Genomic DNA, 22,722 nt, shown 5'->3' on the forward strand with positions numbered 1-22,722 from the left:
CAATTCTGGCCTATGGGATGGAGGTTATATGGGACCACCTGACAGAAAAAAATCTAGAAACACTAGAAAAGGTAAAATTGACTTATCTAAAAAGAGCACTAGGTCTCTCAAAGACAACAAGATCTAGACTAGTGTACCTGCTAGCGAGAGAGACATGTCTAATTGAAGACATCAGACTTCAATATATGATGTCACACACCAGGGCTTCCAGAAAGCAACAGAAGATCATGGAGGATAACGAGAAAAAATATGGCCGGAGTTCTATGGCAGCGAAGCAATGATGAACCGCTCATGGACAGCACCAAACTTTGAACAGCAACATGTCATAACTAGACTTTCTATTCATGGTTTTCATCATCTAATCTGCAAAAACAAAACTTATTATGACCCAACCACAACATGTGCATGTGAACTGTGTAACGAAGCCTGTGAACGATATCACATAGAACTGTGCAGTAAAAGAGTGAAATCGATAAATGAATATGCAAAAATGTAAAATGTAAATGCAAAATGTTAAGCAAAGTAACTGTATATGGCTATTTGGCTGCAATTTCATTAAATAAAATTAGCTGAGATGTTTGATTTTGGAGGCTTTGTGCTGGCGAGCACCCTGAAGGTGTCCCAGTCAATTTTTTCCACTGTATTTGATGGAAGTGAGTTGGCCATTTGTTCCACTGCACTGAGGAAACCCAAAATGGGCATATGATTAGGAGTTGTTGCCAAGTTGTGACCCCTGCTGAGTACCTTCAAAGCTTTGTCGTCAAACTGCTTGTCACTTAGGTTAATCACAGCATAAGTCTCCTTCATCTGCTGTGTTTTCATACTGAAGCAATCACACTTAACAGACTGGCATGCTGAGACATTCTTCATGGCACACTCTGCTAGAGACCAAGACGCACTGTCTACCCTGTCCCAATCTTCAGCTGCTAGGGAGATTTCCATATACAGGTGAAGGTGAAAAGCTCCCTGACTGTCATATCCATTCTGTGGTACATAACTCAAATCCTCTTTCTCACAAGTGCCATGCTCGCCCAACATTTTACCTTGTTGCCATTCTGGAGTTGATGTGATGCATAATCATGGCAACTACATCTCCAACTCGACATCCCAGCAGGAAACTGAGAGGACTTAGCATCCTCCCTTTCTTCTTGATTTTTGGTGCATCTCCTCCTCATACAGTATCTTGATGTAATTATTCATATTTTTCTGACATCTGTTGACATCTTGAGCTCTAGAGTATTCTGCCAGATACATGCATTGCTAAAGCACAATACTTCAACAATGTGACTCATTACCTTCATCATGTGCTACCTGAGATTGCTTATTGAGTAAAAAACGTTCAGTGCTTGTAACTATGCTCTTCATCTTTCAACATCAGTTCAAGGCATTCTTTTTGCAGCCAGTTCCACTAACACTGACCTCATGCTTTCCTTCTTTATCTGTCTTCCCTTTTAGTTTTCCATACCTTTTATTTTCTGATCTGTTTATTTCTTCCCACCTCCATCTCTACTACATATTCCTTCTTTATCTGTCTGTGAGCTTGTGTTCCTTTTTGGTCTGCTTTGTTCCAGGTGTTCTCTCTTTGGTCCCCTCCCACTAGAAACATTCTTTGGTGTTTCCTCTTCATTGTGGTGCACCAGGCTGAGTCCTGGTGTTTTGTCTTCAGTACTGTGCACCTGGCTGCACACTGGCACTCTGTTTTCAATCCAGTGCTCCCTCTAGATGTGCCCTGCAATTTTCCATATTCAGTAGTAGATGTTGGTGGTCTTACTGTCATGTTGAACAGTTCTAATTTCATGATTTTACACGTGCAAGAAGTGATTCTGTATAATGAAATTTGGTGTAATTATGCACTGATGTACAAATTGTTTTACTTATGTAAACCCTTTCTTAGAGGAAGTATAATTTTCATTTGTGAAACCATTGTGACTGTGTGTAATGGAGTTATAAATTTTAAAAAAATGTGAAAAACATCAAACTTACTATATGTGAAATGAAGACAATAAATAAACAAGTTAATGTATTTTAACTACATGGAGTTCTTATTTGAAAATCAAAACCTGGATCATACCATCTAGACATAAAATTATTGTTTAGTGATCCACATTTTTGTTGAGGAGCTACAAAAAAATATGATAATGCGATGCAATTTTTATTGTGTGACGTTATATCTCACTCATTTTGGCTGCACTGAACTAGTGTTGTCTCTGCTAGAAATGTGCTCTTGATTTAACAACAACTAGACACATTTCTAAAGATCATGAATTTAATAATTTTTATGCATTAATAGAGGGGAGGGTCATAACAACTTTGGTGCTCTGTCCAGGATGCTCTTAATAATAATAACAAAAGGTCCAAATTATTTTGTGTGTTAATTTCACTGATCAAGAAGAAGAAATTATAACTAAATTGTGTGGACTGAAGCTTAGATACAACAGTCATTAGTGGTGGTCAGTAATACAATGACCAATAATCTACTTCTGAATTGGATTTCAAACAGGTGGACATGTATAGTGTGCAGTGTTTTCATTCACTATGTATTACTCTGCAAATAACAAAGATTTTATAAAATGATGATTAGTGAGCAAAAGTCAGAATTACAAGTAAGAGAGGGTGTAAATTTTGTGACTATGGGAGACTTTGACAAAACAAGTAAATGGGGGTAAGAAGTAAGTGGCCCAGTAAAAGTGAGTAATTTCAGACAGAAAGAAAATTATAGTAATGATGACACAGTCACTCCAACAAATTATCAAACAATCCTTTCAGCAATTAATGTTAAAATGTAATGAACAGCTTAAGAACTGAATGTCCAAACTTTGATGAAGAAAGTAGGAAACAGTCCACAGGACACACAACAGAATCCAATAAACAGAAATTAGAATTCAAAATGATTGCTGGGGACTGCACCAGATGAGATTTGAAAACCTGAGAGCTAAAAGGTGAAAGACAGGGTAACAAGCAAAGCAGAGAAAACATCATGGAAGAGTTTAACAAGAACAGAAAGCTAGGTGTTTTTATGTGATAGAGATGGAGGACAGGGAAAAATAAATAGATCAGAAAATAAAAGACATGGAAAACTAAAAGGAATAGTTACTGAGAAGAAATGCTGAGACCAAAGCAACTAAAGGAAATTAAGGCCAAGTTAGTGGTGAGAATGAAAGACTATGTTGATACACCATTTCCCTGCTGTGGAGTTCTGAGAAACTGGTGTCTGGGGAAAGAATTCCTAGGGTATGTATGGTGAAACAGACACTGCAGTCGTAACTGCCTCTTTGTAGGGCATGATCTGCAGCAGGGTATTGAGCACTGCTGGTATAATCGTTTATCTATGTCCATTCATCCTAACTGATAACTTGGTGGTAGTCATACCAATGTAAAAGGCCAGATAGTGTTTACATAACAACTGGTACACATATGTCTTTCCACAGCTGGTTGTCCCTTTAATAACAAACGTTTTGGCAGTTACAGGGCTGCTAACAGTAGTGGTAAGAGAGATGTGTAGGGCAAGTCTTACATGACACATGTCATGTACCAGCTTTTATGCAAACACTGTTTGGTCTTCTATATTGGTATGACTTCCATAAAGTTAGAAATCAGGATGAATGTACACAGACATTCAGTATCCTGCTGTGGAGCATGCTCTACAATGTAACAGTCATGACCACAAGCCCTATTTCACCACACATGCCATTAGGATTCTCCCCCAGGCACTAGTTTCTTAGGATTCTCCCCCAGACACCAGTTTCTCAGAACTCTGAAGGCAGGAACTGGTGTTACAACATTCCTTGGTTCTCACTGCCCAGCTGGACTTAATTTACATTAATTCCTTTGGTCTCAGCACTTCTTCTCAGTAACTATTCCTTTCTTCATTCCCTTTTAGTTTTCCATACCTTTTATTTTCTGATCTGTTTTTTCTTCCCACCCTCCACCTCTACCATGTACAATACTCTTAGCCTTCTGCTCTTATTAACACTTGCATGATGATTTGTCAGTAATTTCTGTCCTGCATATTGTTCTATCTTCCACCTTTATGCTCTCAGGTTTCTTAATCTTGTATAGTGCAATCCCCAGCAACCAGTCTTTCCTTCTCATCCCATCTGATAAGTCTCCCCTGACCCATGGTTCTGAGTGACTTTTCCAAACTCTCCTCATTTCCTGAACCTCACCAGTCCTTTTTGGTCACCCCTCTTCCTTCCCCTTCAACTCTTTTGAGCCACTGGCTCCAAAGGCTTGTACATTTAATTAACTTTCATATATGTTTTCTCCTGCCACTGCTTAGTGAGTAGATTTTCTATCTATCAAATTATATTTTCAAAAATTGATTGTGTTCATTCACAAATTAAAATTTATTTTAGTAGCTGAAACTATCCAAGCAGGTGGTGTAACAATATTATGAGAAGGACAGTTGCTACTCACCAAATAGTGGAGATGCTGAGTCGCAAATAGGCACAACAAAAAGACTCTCACAATTAATGTCAACAATACACACCCACCCACCCATACACACACACACACACACACACACACACACACACACACACACACACACAGCAGGTAGTGTTGAACACTGTGAAGTGAATGAAGTAGCTAATAGAAGGTGAACACATAAATAATTCACTTAATAATGCTGAAATTCTTGATGAGAGCGAAGGAAACAATTTGTGTTATGATGTTATAGGTGTTGGTGCAGAGACAAGTTGTTTTTTTGCTCTGAAACATGACATTATATCTGTGGACAATAAAAATAAAATATATGAAGTGTCAGTAACAGATGAATTTTCAAAACTAGATGGAGAAAGTTAAAATGTTACTGATTTTATAGTGAAGTGGAAGACGTTATTGCTTTGAGTGAAGTGGTATGTATGAAGAAGATTGAAAGGAGATATTTTACTTATTAGTACCACATAGGTTTACAACATTACGTACAGAAAGTTGTTTAACATCAAAAAAATTTATAAAATTATTCTTTGTGGGAAAAGTTATTCAAATTCAGTAATCAAATGCAGACTGATTGGAAAAAAAGTGGGAGAAGTATCAAAACAACTTTTGTCAACAATTCCAAAGAGCACTGTGCTACTGAAGGAAATTATAATGATTAATGTAAAACAATTATTTTCTAATGAAAATTTCAAAATACTGATCTTTTAGTTGCATTAAAGAAAAGAATACTAGCAGATCATGAAAGAAAAGTTGTTTGTTCTTGATCAAATGATATACTGTCTTGGCTTGCCAGTAAGCCTAAAAAAAGTGAGTGTAGGGTGGACAAGCAACATTGTCTTGCTGTGAAAAATGTAATGGTAGGATAATTATGGGTTTTACGTCAAAATGGAAATGGTACTATAGAAAGTATTACTGAAAAGAGTGAAAACAACATCCAGATAAAGTAACAAGACTCAGGAAAAAAGCCAACAATGAAATGAAAATTTTGTGTCTTACTGAATGTGCAAAAGACTTTCTTTATATTTTGGTAGATAAAATTTCCATGTCCTATTATGTTGCACTCTACGAATAAATTACTTATTAAGTCAAAACAGTTAATGATCACTTACTACCTCTCCCTACATTCTGCTGGAATTTATGTTAAATCATGGTTACTAAATACACTATAAGACAAAATAATGATGCACCACGATGAAATTATCTGAATGGGATATAAATCAGTAGATGTGATGTATATGTACAGACAAACAAATGATTACAATTTCAGAAAAATTGGATTATTTTACAGGAGAAAGGCTGTCATAAACTGAGGAAGTCAATAATGTGTTGGTCCACCTCTGACCCTTATACAAGCCATTATTTGGTTTGGCATTGATTTATAGCATTGTTGGAAATCATGAGGGTTATCATGGCACATTCTGTCCAATGTGCAAGTCAAAATCCCAATCTAGTTGGAGGGCTCTGCCCATAATGCTCCTAAGGGTCTCAATTAGGGAGGATCCAGCAACCGTGCTGATCAAGGTAGGCTTTGACAAGCATGAAGACAAGCAGTAGAAACTCACCATGTGTGCACGGGCATTATCTTGCAATGACAGGCAACAGGAAGGGTCATAGAATACTGTCAGTATACCAGTGTGCTGTAAGGGTGCTGCAGATGACAACCAGAGGTTACTGCTATGAAAAGAAATTGCATCTGAGACCATCACTCCTGGTTGTTGGCCCTTATGAGGGTTAACTATCAGGTTGGTAACTCATGAAGTGTCACTGGTTGGAGGACCCATATATTTTTGTTAATACTTTAAAGGAATCACTCTCAAGTACATATATCTTTTTCTGTAACAGTCTGTGTGTATAATAATAATAATAATAATAATAATAATATTCTGTGACACCATGTTGTTGTTGTTGTGGTCTTCAGTCCTGAGACTGGTTTGATGCAGCTCTCCATGCTACTCTATCCTGTGCAAGCTTCTTCATCTCCCAGTACCTACTGCAGCCTACATCCTTCTGAATCTGCTTAGTGCATTCATCTCTTGGTCTCCCTCTATGATATTTACCCTCCACAGTGCCCTTCAATGCTAAATTTGTGATCCCTTGATGCCTCAAAACATGTCCTACCAACTGATTCCTTCTTATAGTCAAGTTGTGCCACAAACTTCTCTTCTCCCCAATCCTACTCAATACCTCCTCATTAGTTACGTGATCTACCCACCTTATCTTCAGCATTCTTCTGTAGCACCACATTTCGAAAGCTTCTATTCTCTTCTTGTCCAAACTAGTTATCGTCCATGTTTCACTTCCATACATGGCTACACTCCATACAAATACTTTCAGAAACGACTTCCTGACACTTAAATCTACACTTGATGTTAACAAATTTCTCTTCTTCAGAAACGCTTTCCTTGCCATTGCCAGTCTACATTTTATATCCTCTCTACTTCGACCATCATCAGTTATGTTGCTCCCCAAATAGCAAAACTCCTTTACTGGTGTCTCATTTCCTAATCTAATTCCCTCAGCATCACCCGACTTAATTCGACTACATTCCATTGTCCTCGTTTTGATTTTGTTGATGTTCATCTTATATTCTCCTTTCAAGACACTGTCCATTCCGTTCAACTGCTCTTCCAAGTCCTTTGCTGTCTCTGACAGAATTACAATGTCATCGGCGAACCTCAAAGTTTTTACTTCTTCTCCATGAATTTTAATACCTACTCCGAATTTTTCTTTTGTTTCCTTTACTGCTTGCTCAATATACAGATTGAATAACATCGGGGAGAGGCTACAACCCTGTCTCACTCCTTTCCCAACCACTGCTTCCCTTTCATGCCCCTCGACTCTTATAACTGCCATCTGGTTTCTGTACAAATTGTAAATAGCCTTTCGCTCCCTGTATTTTACCCCTGCCACCTTCAGAATTTGAAAGAGAGTTTTCCAGTTAACATTGTCAAAAGCTTTCTCTAAGTCTACAAATGCTAGAAACGTAGGTTTGCCTTTTCTTAATCTTTCTTCTAAGATAAGTCGTAAGATTAGTATTGCCTCACGTGTTCCAACATTTCTACGGAATCCAAACTGATCTTCCCCGAGGTCCGCTTCTACCAGTTTTTCCATTCATCTGTAAAGAATTCACGTTAGTATTTTGCAGCTGTGACTTATTAAACTGATAGTTCGGTAATTTTCACATCTGTCAACACCTGCTTTCTTTGGGATTGGACACCATACTAGAGATTTATTAGTGAACAGCGATATTGAAGTGGCTTGTTGCTGAAACACAACAGGGTAGGGAAAAATGTTCTTCAGTTTTTTTCTTAAAAGCAATAGCTTTCACTCACTTACATTGTCTTTCTCTTGAAGTCTGGCTCAGGAAGGAGACTTGCTGTGTAAGCTGCATAGCATCATTTAAAATACTTTGTTGTTGTGCAATCCAGCAGAGTCCACAGATCATTGTGAAGAGATACAATGACTGAATACATTTTGCATTCAGTCACTAATTTGTGCTTGCTCACAGAAATAAACAACCCTGAGGTTGACAGCTAACCATTTTAGTGTATTTTGCAACCATTTCATGTGAGAGAACTTACTAATGATCTGGCCATTTGTCTTCAAACAATGGTGCTGTCAGTCTTTGCCTATGTCAGACACCAGTCCCATGTTCAAGTATTGCATGGTTACCCATCTTTCAACAATGTGTTGATTTTTAGGGAGGCTAAAAAGTATAAAAAGAAAATTTAAACAAATAAAACTTGAGGTGCAATGTGTGTCATTCTGGTGCCTATCATGTGGCATGATAAAAAATAATTTTATGTGTATTATATGTCCATTCTTTTCTGTTCCAAGTAGCTTATCTAACTGAACACTGGAAGACAAACTGGTAAAAACAGAGAGCGACATTTTATATCAATGTAAGACATATCAAGATGGGTATTATATTATTTGGAAAAGGAAAAGTTTTGCACTACATGACGCAACATTGTAAGGAAAAGGTAAGAGTTGCCAGCACACCTAGCCCTCCTTTATGTGTTTGGCAAGTTCCTTGGATTTTTCTTTTATAACTCTTGATTCATTTTGGGTTTTTGAGTGATAAACTTTATTATCTGTAATTTCATTTTTGCACATTGCTGTAAAGAAGTTATCGAACATGTCTGCTACTGTGCCTCACATTGGCAAGATGGAGTTCTGCCTATCTTCTGTTCCTTAGATGAACATCCAATCTTGTCTATCTGTAGTAGTCAATAATTGCTGCTGCACATCATTATTGGATGGGATAATTCAACTTTTTTTAAATACTACAATATTCTGTGCAGTTAAAATTAAGACAAATTTGGAAATCCAGAAAAGATGGAAAACAAGTCCATGTTGACAGAAGTAACACTGTCAATCCAACTATAGACAAAGCAGATTCTGATATTGATACTTCAGAATCTGCAGTTGCTAATGTAATTGATTTGTTTGAGGAGCACGTCTAGTCCCACAGGACAAATTTGTCGAGAAAATGACCAAGGTCATGGAATGTGTTGGTACATGAAATTACAACATAAAAGTAATAACAGATAAAATAAAATGTTTATGACCCCAACGGAAGACAAGCCATGATTTTATGTAAACACAATCAATAATATACCACAGGAATGAGCTTAATTTTTCAAGGAACTCCTCAACAGAATAGAAGGAATAACCCATGAGGAAACTCTTCAGTTTCGATTTAGAAGCACTTGGATTACTCCTCAGATTTTTGAATTCTTGTGGTAGCTTATTGAAAATGGATGCAGCAGTATACTATTCACCTCTCTGCACAAGATTCAAGGAAGTGCAATCCAAATGCATATTGGATTTCTTCGTGGTATTAACTGAGTGAAAGCTGTTAATCCTTGAGAACTGAAGTGAATAAGTACCTTTAAATTAAACCTACTGATTATCTTTTTATGTGTTGGGCTAAAAGGTTGTGAATTCCCTATAAAAATTGAAGCAGATACACAAAACAAGATTTCTATTAAGGCAACACAAAAACCTTTGGTAAAAATTGTTAGTTTTCTAAAACTTCTTGATGGTAATTAAGTTGTTTGGAAACTCGAAAACATGGTTCATTTACAATAAATGCAGATAATATATAGGACTATTCCTCTTTTCTAATGGAAATCTAGATGTAACACAATGTATTAGTTAGAGAATCTGCTACAGCAGCTAAATCAAAACTCTACATTTGTTACAAATTGCTCATAGATTATGCAAAGGAAAATGGTAACTTCTGAAAAGTCCCAAAACCTTCGTTTATTTGTGTTGATATACAATGAAATTCAGGGGTGATGTATACATTGGCTGAACTGTGAACCACAGGTGCTGATTTTATATGAATCAAATTTCGTATCCAATACACACACATCACTAACTTACGGCAATATAGTTTTGTAAGCGTCTGAAAATTCTGGAACTACAAAGAATACAAATGTTTTATTCCACCTTTGAGCATATTTATATGCAATTGGTGCCAGCAGTGTTAACACAATGATAATAACAATAATAATACAAACTTGGGCAACTATCATTAACTACAATATAATAATCCAAGATGGATACAATACATATTTATGCAAATGTCAAATGCAACAAAAAGTTTCCTAACAGATCAATTACTAGATAAATGAACTACATAGTTCAGTGAAGGACATATAAATAATCAAACAGGTAATTAACAATAAGCACATGAAACAGTAATAAAATAGTTGCACTGTGTGGCATATGTATAGTGTGCAGTTAATTTATTGTTCATTCTCATAAAGAAGGTGGGTCATTTCTTACATACTCAAGAAACTCTTGAGTGGAGTAAATTACATTACTTTCCATCCACCTCAAAAGACTAGTTTTAAATTTATTTACTGTCACTGTGTAGGCATTTTCAGGTAATTTGTTTATGCAGAAAGGACCAAAATATTTGTAACTGTTATATGTCTTTGCAAGCCTAGCATATGGCATATTAATTGTATGTCCACTTCTTATGTTATGGTCATGAACTGTCCTCCTTAAGTCAAATTTACTCAGATTCTCTTTAATGAAGACAAGGTAGGTGTAGCCCGCATCTCGTGGTCGTGCGGTAGCGTTCTCGCTTCCCACGCCCGGGTTCCCGGGTTCGATTCCCGGCAGGGTCAGGGATTTTCTCTGCCTCGTGATGGCTGGGTGTTGTGTGCTGTCCTTAGGTTAGTTAGGTTTAAGTAGTTCTAAGTTCTAGGGGACTGATGACCATAGATATTAAGTCCCATAGTGCTCAGAGCCATTTTTTGAAGGTAGGTGTAAATAAACAGGCCAGGCACTGTCATTACATTTATTTTCTTAAAAGAATCCCAATATGATTCATATGGGCCAAGTCCTGCTTTCCACCCTATGGCTTTGTTTTGCCATTTAAACACTAATTTTGAGCCTACGGAATTGCTCCATAATAATAGTCCATAACTCAGGTGGGAATGGAAGAATGCTAAATGTGCATATAACAGAAGTTCTTTACTGACACTGCTCCTAAGCTTGTACAGCAGATAGATGACATATGCCAATTTGCCACATAAGTTCCCTGTGTTGGTACCCCAGCTGAGCTTTTGACCTATATGAAATCCTAGTAATTTTACTGGTTTGTTATCATGACTGCAAGCATTCAGACTGAATACAACAGCTTCAGTTTTACTATCATTCTTCTGTAGTACATTCGCCTCAAACCAAGTAGTGCATTTCTCCATTGCTACTGCCATGCTGTGTTGCACATTTTTTAGGTCATGTGGTGAGTGTTGTGTCATCAGCATATAGCACTGCATGACATGATACAATGGCAGGTAAATCATTTATGTAAATAATGAAAAGGAAAGGTCCAAGAACAGATCCTTGAGGTACACACTTTACAACTGAGAGACATTCTAACATCTGATTATTTACCTTTACTAACTGTTTTCTATTTTCCAAGTAAGACTGCATTAATTATAATCTCACTCCAAAGTGGTAGAGCTTTTTTATGAGAATATTGTGGGAGACTGTTGTGTACATAGTTCCGCGTAGTCAGCGCGTACACAACTTTCCCAATAGAGCGCACCCCGCTAAGCACAACAGCGCAGGCGCAGCGCTCGTCCGTCTCCGCACTACGAGATGGCGCTGTCTTAGAGACGGACCAAATTCTGCTTCCGCCGATCCGCGAATTAATATGTAACGCAGCCAATGAGATTGCTGCTAACATAGAACCTTTTCTCCTCACGGATCACACTCGTGCAGTGATACCTGAATGCTCGAGGTATTATAACGAGTGTACAGACCTCCGATTAGTCAGTCTGCATTTGTCTGTACCAGTCGGCATCAGTCTGCATTAGTCTGTAGTCAAGTTTCAGTCTGCGCCTAATAAGATTATCATATTCCTGTACATAGCCATGAAGAGAAATGTATAGACACTTTGTCAAGTATCAGAGATATGAGAATAAGATTAACGTAACAAGACCAAAGGAACTTCAGATTGTCAATTGTAAACAGCATCCAGAATCAAGTTACGTAATATCTATGATTTTTATTATTTTAATAAATGTGTGTGTGTGAAAATTAATCAAGTTCTGTTTAAAGCTGGTCACCATCAATCTGCTACTCTAAGCATACAAGTGGCATTTCTATCGTCTGACCTAACGGCAGAAGATAAACATGCCACGATAAGACCACGAGACATATTGCTGACACTCGCCTACTTCGTTAGAGCGACAAGTCAAATAATCTGATGGTGTGTGTACCGAAGGTCTTACAGTATGCACACCACAGAGACCATATGAAAAACCTTGAGGTCCAATAGTTTTGCACAGATATCTTTATTTTCAAACAACTGTATATTTTTGCTACCATACTCTCAACTGCTTTGACTGTAGAAAGGCTGGATCTGAAACCATACAGTGAGGAGGGAAGTATATCATTAAGTTCAATATATTGACTCATCCATTTATGCATGCAGTATTCTATTATTTTTTATATTATCAGTATAACTGATATTGGTTGATAGTTATTTGGAGATGCTATATCTCCTTTCTTATGTACTAGTTTAACTACAAATATTTTTAAACATTCCGGATAATTAACTTCATTTAAAATTTTGTTGATTATTTTAGTCATTGACATTACAATTAGAGTTCTGATATTTAATAAGATAATTTGAGAGAACATAGTAAGCCTCTGCTCTAGAATTATTGAGGTTAGCTATTGATTCATTGACCATCTTCTCAGTTACATGAGTCCAATGAAAGCTGTCTGTCTGCTTACTGTTCACTTCTGACATCATTGCCTCTGGCTAGCTCACATCCTCCTTATGGAGTTATCTGATTGAGGACTGACAAAATATGCATTTAGAATATCAGGTGGAACTGGTGGCTGGTATATTTTTTCATCACAGTTCATTTCTGTTTTAATAATTTTCCATGCAGCTTTACATTTGTTCACTGGGTTCAGTATACTTGTATCATTTGCTTTGCACTTAGCTGCCTTGATTTCAGACCTGTAAATCTTTTTCACTTTCATATACATTTCCTTGTCAGCATTATTGTGCTTAGACCTATCATGATAGAGTAGCATTATGATTCTTATTCTACTTAGGTGTGAGGTGTACCAGCTTTTTAGATTTCGTGGTTTGGAGAAACAATTTTGCTTCAATATTTTCCTGCTGCGTTTAGGACAACATGCTTCAAAGGTCTCAGTTAACAATTCTAAAATTTGTTGGTATATTCATTTGCACCTGGTGGTTATTATTTTATCCCATTTTATTAAATTCTCAATTTACTTATCAACTTCTTTAGCTTTGATTCATTAATTGGTCTTATAATTTTTCTACAGTCTGTGGAAGTTTCAGTTGCTTTATTGTTAATAGTTTGTCTGAGCCATAGTCCCTCATAGCTTTATTGTGTCGAATTCTGTTTTGTTTAACTGAAAATTGCGTGTTATGTTATCTAGACATGCTTCCTGCCTTGTGGGTTTGTCATTTATTCAACTGAATTTAAGGGATCTTAATGTATTTATCAAGTGACCAACATTTCTATTCTTAAACCTAACGTCTATATTGATATCACTAAATATAGTATTCTGTAATCTTTGTATTAGAGTAGCAAGAGTGTAATTTTCTCCAGAAGCTACACAGACAGATCTTCATTGTGTTTCAATTCGTAAACACAAGAGGTGGAAATGCTTTTACAAGTATCTTTGGCTTTCAGAAGACATGCACATTAGAGAGTTATGTACCAAAGAAAAACAGGTGCCTACGTCTAATGAGCACTATGCACCATGACAGCAAAATAGATGCAACAACTGGGGAAGAAATGAAGCTGGAGATGATAACTCTGTATAATGCTACTAAGGGTGCAGTAGATTTAGTAGCTCAGATGCGTGCCACCTATGATGTAGCAAGAACAACTAAAGGTGGCTGTTGGCCTTATTCTTTTACTTACTGAATGTAGCAGGAATTAATAGTCTCGTCATCTTCAGAACTCATAAACCAGAGGGAGACCACAAGGAGAGACTTTCTGAAATCGCTTGGGAATGCTCTTGTCAGAGGCCAATTACTACACAGGGCTGGCAGTAAGCATATCAACCGACCTCTCAAAAGATCTGTCAACAGCCTTGGGGGTTGAACAGCAAGACGATGTGTGTGTGAACCAGAGTATTGTGCCTAAGAGAGGACGGTGCTACTATGGGTGTGAAGATAGCAAAACACAATCTATTTGCTACAAATGCTCTAAGTTGAACAGCAAGATGATGTGTGTGTGAACCAGAGTATTGTGCCTAAGAGAGGACGGCGCTACTATGGGTGTGAAGATATCAAAACACAATCAATTTGTTACAAATGCTCTAAGTTTGTGTGTCTCAAAAATCACTCAAGTTTAATTTGTAAAGACTGCATGTAGTGGCCTGGTAAGGTAAAACAACATGTGAAAACAGTACGTTCGAAAGACATTGTGGAAGCTCTCTGTTTACCTCCAGTGTTTCCATACATGTTTTCTACTCATCTGTTCATACCTGAGTTTGGTTTTTGTAGCTTTCATTGTTCTACTTTGTGTGCTATGACCACGACAGCCACATTTTTGTTCTGTATGGTATGTAAATGTTAGAATCACTGTCTAATTTGCTTATGTGGTAATAAAGGACATTAATTTACTCAAACACAAAGCAAAACGTGTTTGTTTACTTCATCTAGACAACATACATGAATCTGAAGCCCTTTTGTGCTACCTATCCCTAACAAATCAAACTGATACGCAGGTCGGGTCTGTGAGACCCCTCGTATCAATGGTGGTACAAACAATCACAATAGCAATGCAGGGTTAAAAATCGCTAGCAATTTGAGTTGAAAAGTGCACCAGTGGAAAAATGTCCAAGGAAAGACTCACTGTACTGCTGCGTAGAAACTTGTTAGGTGAAATGGAGAAGCCACTGGTGATTGGAAAGGCAGCAAAACCACGTTGTTTCAAGAACATAGACGCCAGTAAGCTTCCCGTCACATGGCGAAGCAATAAAAAGGCATGGATGGTGAGTGATCTTATGGAAGAATGGCTGGGCTCTTTCAATGCCAAAATGAAAAAAGAATATTGTCATGTTCTTCTTTTCCTAGCCAATGCAACCTGCCACCTGAAAGTAACAATATCAAACATGAAATTGACTTGGTTTCCTCCAGGTTCAACCAGCTTCACACAATCCATGAACTAAGGGGTTATTTACACATTCAACTGTCATTATAACCAATTACTATTGCCATCTCTTATTCTTAGTGTTGAAGAAGCCGAAAGTGCATTTGCTCCTGCATGGTCAGTTTCTGTCCTAGATGTAGTAAATTGGATTGGCTAAAACAAGACACTTCTGTGGCCATCGAAGTTCAAGAAAATGCAGCAGCAATTGCTGAATTAATGAAAATGCGAAACATTTCATGTAATGCAGATGATTACATTCAAAGTGATGACTTTCTGTCAACTCACTCCACTGTCACTTCAATAACAGATTTAATATAAATGTACAACACAAAGGATGATGAAGAAGAAACAAAGGAAGAAGAAGAGAAGAAAAATGGTGTCCTTAGAAAAATTAATATGCCTAAAGAAGCCATTGCATGCATAAATGATGTTATGCAATTTGCAACACATAAATTCTCCCAACTTATTGAAACTATTATATGGTGCAAAAAATTGCCTAGAAAAAACAGTTTTGAACAGGAAATTAAAACAAGTTTCCCTCCTCGATGTGTGGTGAAAAAAATGAAATGTAAAGCAAATAAACATGGAAATAATATGTATGTACATACAATAATAAACACATTTAAAGTTCCACGAAAATATGGAAATGCTGTGTTACTTATCAATTAGTGTAATAGTCCAGTGTTCTATTGCCCAATATACAGTAAATGAAAATCTATTGTGCTGGAGTGAAGGTACGCAAGTACAGTATATGCATATTTAAAATTTTTTATTGTACTTTGTGCATGATACCTGACAAATTTTAGGTAGCCCATGAGTTTTGTGTAAACCGGAAACTTGCCCAATTTGAAAAATTATTTTAGTCCCAGGCAATTCCATTTTGAGCAAGTTTTACTGTAATTGTGTTAGATTCAGTGAAGGATTTTGGTGCTACTTCTAGTTGCTTAAAGTTTTGTGTAGTGAAATTTTCAATATATTCTCTTGCTTCATCAACTGAACCATTTAATCCTACATTTGCTGTTATGTTTAGAAACTGAATGTTAAAAGTACTTGCAACTTGTAAACTATCAGTCACAACATTGTCATTTAGTTTAAGTGTTATGAAATCTTATACACTGACTGGCTGTCCTGGCTCTTATTTGAGAAGATCCCAAATAATTTTAGTTTTATTCTCTGCATTATTAATTTCTGTCAGGATGTATACACTTTTTGACATTTTAGTGACGACCCTTAAATGTCAAATCTTGACTTACTTTGGCCTTTGTATAAATTTCCCTGTTCCTCTTATGTGAGGTATTAATTACTTTACTTATCCATGGTTTACTTGTATTTAATGTATTTTCTGAAAATATTTTTAGAAAAGCAACTTTAAGGCAGCATCAGTTCATCAAAAAGAACTTGGAATGCATTGATGGCATAGTCTAGCAGCAGGCATATGCAATGGGCCCTTCTCTGTCCTTCAGGATGTTCAAAACAGCCCTTCTTTTAGGTGATGTCACATTATTAGCCTATGATACATTCCATCTCTAGCAGCCATCTTCACTGCTGGGTCAACTGATTCCTGAGATTGTTGATGGGAGAATAGAGACAGAGAGAAATCTACCAAAGCTAAAACTGCAACAATCAAAAATCCAGAATGGAATGTAACAATATTATGAAAAGGATAGTTGCTACTCGCTACATAGAAAAGAGGCTGAGTTGCAGATAGGCACAACAAAAAGACTGTCAGAAAGTAAGCTTTCGTACAACAAGGCCTTCATTGGAGATAGAACACACACACACACACACACACACACACACACACACACACACATGACCACAGTCTTTGGCTGCTTAGGCATCTCTGCAATATAGTGTGTAGCAACTATCCTTTTGATAATACTGAAGTTACAACCTCCTAAGTTCACTACCCTCATCATCAGTTATCTCTGGCTGAAAAGCACTATCTCAATCCAATGAGTTACTTTCCGATTCCACACATGAGTTTTCTTACAGATAAGGAACATTATGGACTGATGAGGTAAATAACAACAGCAAACATGAAACATGACTGATAAGTTATGTAACATTGCCCATTGTGCAAACCTTTCCAACAATACATTTATTTATTTGAGTCAGTGATTGGTAAAAAAAGCAAAATTCAATGGCAGCACCTTTGTAATTATGAAACCAGTAACAGTCTAAAAAGGAATTTCACCAGGGACCAGTTGATTACTCCCACTGTTCCAAATATACTATATAAAATTTTGGTGAAACTGTGAAAATTCAGTACATTACAATACCTCATTGTCAACAGTAGAATAAGTAAGACAAATTCACAAAATTTGCTGGAAAAGTATTAAAAATGAATTCAGTATTGGGGAAATAAGTGCTGAAAAGTATCTTTGGACCCCTTTTGCCATTCTAGTGTTAGAGTCTGTGATGTATGGTGCTCACTCAAAAGATCTGAACCATTGCTTTTGCCACAATAGTGCCTCACTTGTGGTGAAAATATTATATCAGTACTGAAGTGGTAGGCATTAGGGACCAATGTATCACCAAGTATCTAGTTATAACATCACATATTGCCTGCAAGGAGTATCATATAATACTGAGGAGTTAAGATAAATGGCTTAAAGGATGCCACATGTGGGGGTGAAGATCCTCCAACAGACAAAAAAATGTATTGTGGCTTATGATTATGAGAACATCAATACAATACCATACATGCTACATGCATGTAGCATACATACTAACATCATTATGTAGTGGACTGTGAACTATGAACGTGTTCATGGACACAATTTTTTTTAAATTTTGAGCCTGCTCCATTGTCAATAATTTGACCATACAATTGCTGAAATTAATATGATGTAGCTGAAAGAGTAATAAAATGTTTTTTGAGACTATGTTTTGATTCCCGATTGACTGAGTTCTACTTAGTCCTTATTAAATTCATTATATGCAGAGTACATACTTGTAATACAGGTGAAGTTTGCTTAATCTGATGTCTTAATATTAACCTACAACATATTACTATTTAAAACAAGTATTTAACAAATGTGATAGTAGCATTGTATACATTTATTATCAGATTTCCCTTTCTTCAAATTGGTTTGTGACACAATTGGTATACCGTGTATGAATTTAATGTCTACCTCACATAAGCATCTCTAATATTTCTAAAAAACCAGATAGTAAAGATACTGGTCTATAATTAATTATCTGTGTCATCTATGTCACCTTTCATGTATATTGGCAGTAGTTTACATATTTTCAATTTTTATAAAAATACTCCTTCTAGGAATGGGCAGTTTGCTGTATCCAACAATGGTTCAGTTACTTGTTCACTCACCTGGTTTGTTAGATGATATTATTTTGAATCATCTTTCCAGACTTGTCACATTTTATGATTTTTATGAATTCCTGGTTACTTTTTTGCCAATGGTTCCAGGAACACTGAGTGAGATGGTTGCCCAAGTGATCTAGGGTTTGTAAGTCCCTGACAATTTTTTTTTCATACTTTAAATTTTGTACAGCATCTATGAAATTGTTGTTGAGTATATTAGTGTTGGAACAAACCAATGTATACATTAACAGAGCACCCATATCATTAAACTGTTCACGTAGAGTCTTCAAACAGTCATTAATATGAGCAAGTAGAGCTTTCACTTGGGGTGGGGGGGGAAGGTTCAAAGGTCTCTGAGCACTATGCGACTTAACTTCTGAGATCATCAGTCGCCTAGAACTTAGAACTAATTAAACCTAACTAACCTAAGGACATCACACACATCCATGCCCGAGGCAGGATTCGAACCTGCGACCGTAGCGGTCACTTGGTTCCAGACTGTAGCGCCTAGAACCGCACAGCCACTTCGGCCGGCTTACTTGCAAAATTTCATCTTTTATTCATTGTGAGGAAATAGCATTCCAAGTAATCTGCTTTAGATTTTAATTATGTTGACTGTCTGTTTGCTTGTGATACACAGTTTTTGATGAATGCATATGCCACATGAAATGATAACTGTTTCAACCATGCAGTAACCGCCCAACATAGCGGGTGTTGTAAAGACAGTTGCTTTTTTTCTGTGACATGTGCCTCAATAATTTTCATTAGACGTGACATACTTTGAATACCAGTACGTTTACTTATAATTTTCATCTTGTTCATGTAGTTCTAGTGCACAGTTTCTTGAAAGACTTCACTAGCATGTACACTGATTTATGTTTATAATGCACACCCAATCATCACCTATCTCATGACCACAATATGGTATTAATACTTGAATAGTAAAAATTTTTATGCAGTGTTTTCAACATTAAAAAATGAAATAAATCTGAGTTTTGTAACTACTAAAGTGGCATCAATGTTTAAGTGCATATTTTTCATACTACTTACACCATGCATTTGAGGAGCATTACTGGGTTGGTTGCACCAATAATAACTCCCTTTAACAGTAGTTCATTTATTAACCTTAACACATACAAGCATCACAAAGAACTGAGCTGAACATGGCGGAACAGCCAAAGATAATGCTTAGATTCCAAAGATGAATGCATATCAATGTTGGGGTCGATTTCATCGGTGCCACATAGCCCCCCCCCCCACCCCACCCCTCCACCACCGCACAATACGGAGTACTCTTGAGAGGCCGGGGGCAGAGGGGGGGTGGTGACTATGGCGTCGGCAGCAGGGGTGGTCTGCGGGAGCCGGACCATGGTCAGCTTGACAGCATCGTTGGGGATCTGTGTGGGTAGATGTTGTGAAGGAAGGTTCGGCCACCGAACCTGGAAGTCGTTGAAGCGAGCCGGGCGTCGTACTGGGCGTGCTGGTCATGTGGCGACAGGTAGGCCAGCGGATTGTGGGTGGAACGGAGCGACAATGTCTCTGGTGGGTGTGACGAACACCCGAAGCATGTCCAGGTTGGCGTCGGGTGGCAGGGGAACACGTTTCACCAGGTGGCAGGGAATGGCAGAGGTTGTGTCATGAGCACTGGGTGAAGAGAAACACCCGATGAACAGTGTATAATCGCGCAGTATTATTGAGATGTCGTGGATTATGTCTGGGGGGACAGGCACAAACACCTCGAGCGAGGGCACGTTCAAGACGGGAGGGAGTGAGAAACCTCGATAGGGTGAAGCAAGCGACAGTGGAGAGGTTGAAGGGACCGGCGAAGGGCCTGGTGGCGAGGGCGTGATTGTAGGTAAGCTCGACATGGGAAGCATGTGGTCACTCGATGGAGTGCGTGAGACCAGAGTTGAGGGTGTGGTCGGAGGAGAGCTCGACGATTGGAGCTGGAAGTCACTCGATCGAGTGTGTAAGTTCGGCGCGGAGGGAGTGGTTGGAGCGTCGTGGCCTGAAGGGGGGTAGAAGAAGGCTCGACATGAACAGGCTTAAGTCTGTTGAGAGAGACTGTAACAGTTGAATCTTTCATCTGGATGTCATAGGTGTTGGCTGAGCACCGGAGAACTCGGTATGGGCCGGTATATGGAGGTTGGAGGGGAGCACGGACAATGTCATCTCGGAGCTTGACATACTCGCAATTGCCCAGAGATTTTGGACGTGAACCTTAGGGCGGGAATGGCTGGTGGGCAGAGGGATATGGAGGTTGATGAAGTGGCGTCTGACACGGTCCACAAAGGAAGGTAAGTCAGACTGAGGGAGAGAAGTGGAAAGACTCACAAGTTCGCCAGGGAGAACAATGTTCTGGCCGTATACGAACTCGCCTATTGTGCCTTTGAGGTCTTCCTTAAAGATCGCACAAATGCTGAGTAGCACAAACTGAAGGGCCTCCATCCATAGAGAGTCATGGCATTGAAGAGCCGCCTTGAAAGTGCAGTGCCAGTACTTGACTAGCCCGTTACTTTGCAGGTGACATGCTGTGGTACAGATGCGCTGGATGCTGCAAATGTTACAAATCCTGTTGAACAGGGCTGACTCAAATTGTCTGCCCTGGTCAGTCGTGATGATAGCTGGACATCCAAAACGTGATACCCATGACTTGACGAAAGCTCGTGCAACAGTTTCTGCCATAATATTGGGGAGGGGGACAGTCTCAACCCAGCGAGTTGTTTGGTCGATAGACAAGAGAACATAACGAAAGCTGTTAGAGGTGGAGAGAGGGCTGACAATGTCAATATAAATATGCTGGAAACGCCCAGGAGGGATCGAAAAGGCACTGAGGAGGGGTGAAGTGTGCTTGTGTACTTTGCAGCGTTGGCACATGACGCAGGAGCGTGCCCATTGCTGGCAGTCCTTGTTGACATTTTTCCACACAAAACGCTCCACAACGAGGCAGGTGGATGCACGAACACCGGGGTGGGCTAAATTATGCAATGCGTTGAAGACAGCTCGACGGTGCATGGCTGGGATGAGGGGGCGTAACGTGCCCGTACTGTCGTCGCACAAGATATCACCAGAAATGCCAGGGAAGGTGGTGCGGACGAAGTGTACTGAAGAAGTAGAGTCTGAAATCAGGTTTTGTGTTTCCTTGTCAGCGGGTTGGAGGTTAGGCAGTTCAGCGAGGTCTAACAGCAAATGGTCAGTGTCGACTTGTGAAAGGAAATCAGCAAATACATTGTCAGCACCCTTTATGTGTCTGACATCGGTGGTGAACTGAGATATGAAGTCCATGTATCTGAAGCAGCGAGGAGGCAGGTCAGCTGGCCGGTTTGTAATGGCCACAGCCAGGGGTTTGTGGTCCGTTAAAATATAGAAAGGGTGTCCCTCAACATCAGTCTTAAAATGCTTAATTGCTTTGTAGACTGCGAGCAACTCCCTGTCAAACCTGGAATATTTCCGTTGTGCATTGGTGAGCTTGCGCAAGAAGAACTGCAGAGGCGAAGTTTGGCTGTCGATTGTCTGGCCGATGGCAGTATTGCTCGTGTCTGTGGTGGTGAAAAGCTGCGCATTGGATTGAGGATGTACGATGGTGCAGGCCTCGGCAAGAAGATTTCTGAGGGCAGTGAAAGAGTCAGTCATAGCAGGGGTCCATGGTACGGGCCGAGATCCAGAAGTGTTGGTGCGTGCCAAGGCGCCCGTCAGTGGAGCCTGAATCTCCGCAGCCCGAGGTAGATGTTGGCAATAATAATTAACCGTCCCCAGAAAGCGCTGGAGCTCTTTAGATGATGAAGGTCTGGGTAGGTTTAGTATTGCTTGTACTTTCTCAGGGGGCGGTAAAATGCTGTCGGCAGAGACCCAAAAACCAAGAAAAGTGGCAGCAGGTTGATGTAGCTGCAATTTGTACTGGTTGGTCTCGATGCCTGCTGCCACAAGAGTGTTCATAACAGTTTGCACATGTCGAATGTTGTCCTCGATGGAGGAGCTGAACACAAGAATGTCATCAAGATATGCGAAGCAGAATTTTAGGTCGAATAGCACTTCGTTGATGAAGTGTTGCCAGATCTGGGTTGCGTTTCTCAGACCGAAGGGCGTGAATCGAAACTGAAATAACCCAATTGGGGTGGTGGTTGCTGACTCCTCAATGTCTTCAGGTGCCATGGGGATCTGGTGGTAGCCCCGTTTGCAACAAATGACAGAGAACATGGTCGCACCTGCGAGGGAATTGTTAAAGTCAACAATGTTTGGTATGGGGTAGGTGTCCATAATTGTTCATGCGTTTAGTCG

This window comes from Schistocerca americana, chromosome 2 (assembly GCF_021461395.2).
Source record: "Schistocerca americana isolate TAMUIC-IGC-003095 chromosome 2, iqSchAmer2.1, whole genome shotgun sequence".
Taxonomy (NCBI): domain Eukaryota; kingdom Metazoa; phylum Arthropoda; class Insecta; order Orthoptera; family Acrididae; genus Schistocerca; species Schistocerca americana.